This window comes from Humulus lupulus, chromosome 7 (assembly GCF_963169125.1).
Source record: "Humulus lupulus chromosome 7, drHumLupu1.1, whole genome shotgun sequence".
Classification (NCBI taxonomy): domain Eukaryota; kingdom Viridiplantae; phylum Streptophyta; class Magnoliopsida; order Rosales; family Cannabaceae; genus Humulus; species Humulus lupulus.
In genome coordinates, this window is record NC_084799.1 from 59308239 (window position 1) to 59310063 (window position 1825).

A 1825-nucleotide genomic window follows, 5' to 3' on the forward strand; every position below is an offset into this window, starting at 1 on the left:
TGCATTTGCTGTTGCGAGGAAAGGTATACCGAGAATTATGGGAATTTTGGACTCTATACTCACTTCAGATTGAGTGTCCAAGATGAGAAAATCAACAGGGTAATATAATTTTTCAATTTGAATTAGAACGTCTTCTACTATTCCCCGAGGTTTCTTAACTGATCGATCGACCAGTTGTAGCACCATAGATGTGGGCTTGAGTTCTCCTAGACCTAATTGCAAGTATATTGAATATGGCATGAGATTTACACTTGCTCCTAAGTCTAGAAGGGCTTGACCAAATTCCTGTTCCTCGATTTGGCATGAGATGGTGGGACAACCAGGATCTTTGTATTTAGGCGGGGTCTTGCAGTCAATTACTGCGCTAGCTTGTTCTGTCAAGAATGCAGTTTTCTTGACATGGTGCTTTCTTTTAACGGTGCATAAATCCTTGATAATCTTGGCATAAGCCAATACTTGTTTGATCACATGCAACAATGGCAAGTTGATCTTCACTTGCGTTAAAAGGTCTAGGATTTCACCATGATTTTCCAGTACCTTTCCAAGGGATTTCAAAGCTTGAGGAAAGGGTGCCTTTACAGGAATGCTTATTGGTTCATCATTATCTGGAGTGGGCATTGACGTACTCGTTGTCTTAGTTAACGGTGAAACCGTACTTTGACCACTTTGAGTAGAGATGGCATCAACCTCTTTGAAATTTGTATCTATAGAGGAGGAGGTTTGTGCCGTGTTGCCATTGTTGATGGATTAGAGGTTGAGCGGGAAGTCTACCATGCTCTTGAATTGCCAAAGTAGTGTTTAGCTTTGTCATTTGGATTTTTATGTCTTTCCTTTCCTCTACCATTTGTGTGAAACAATATTTGAGCTCTTGAGTAGAGGCTATTTGTGTTTGCACAAGCATTTGCAAAGTATTCTCAAGAGAATTACTTGACTGCATGTTATTTTGAGGAGCAATGTATGCTTTTGGCGGTTGTTGCTGCTCAGGCCTCCATTGGCTCCCAGATGCTTGGTTTGAATCCTTCCAGCTGAAATTTGGATGGTTTCGCCAACTGGGATTGTAAGTGTTTGAGAAAGGGTTATAGGGCTTCTTATAATCCCCTAAAGCATTGCATTGTTCCTCATTTCCTCCTCTTAACTCACCAAAAGCTGGGCACTCTTGCAGTTGATGTTCCGTCCCTCCACAGATGAAGCATGGATCTCGTGTCTCTACCTTTGCGGCCATGTGGATTGCTTTACCTTCTTGAGTTTTGAAATCCTTGAATTGTTGTCTCAATGATTCAATTTGGCTTTTGACGTTGTCATCTTCCCTTAATTGGTAAATTCCGGTTGATCGTGGATTGTCCATAGAACTCGGTCCATTCCATGTGTAGGACTTTTCAGCGAGATCGTCGAGGTACTCGAAAGCTTCATCGGGATCTTTTTGAAGGAATTTGCCATTGCACATCATTTGTACGAATTGTCTTTGTTCAGGTGTAAGACCGTCATAGAAATAGCTAATCAGATGCCAGCTTTCATACCCATGATGTGGGCATTTATTTATCAAATCTCTAAACCTCCCCTAGACTTGATGGAAAGTTTCATGGTCAATCTGGATGAAGGTAGAGATTTGCCTCTTAAGGTTGCTAGTCTTATGGGGCGCAAAATATTTGGCGAAGAATGCTTTTGTCATTTCATAGGCCTTAAGGAATACAACCAGCCTTTTGCTTTGTCTTTGAGAGAGAAAGGAAAAAATTTCAATCTCACAATGTTGGTGACATCAGCTTGGTTGTTGAATGTAGCCACCACCTCTTCGAATTCCCGTATATGCACGTACGAACTATCATTT

The 1825-nt window shown here is 41.2% G+C and overlaps 1 non-coding gene across 1 annotated transcript; it reads left to right on the forward strand.

The window, feature by feature from the left end:
• The first annotated feature begins 1514 nt into the window (after window positions 1-1514).
• On the forward strand, window positions 1515-1621 carry LOC133793187 (small nucleolar RNA R71). The gene has a single exon (XR_009874644.1). It is a non-coding gene; the product is annotated as a small nucleolar RNA R71 (small nucleolar RNA).
• The last annotated feature ends 204 nt before the right edge of the window (window positions 1622-1825 follow it).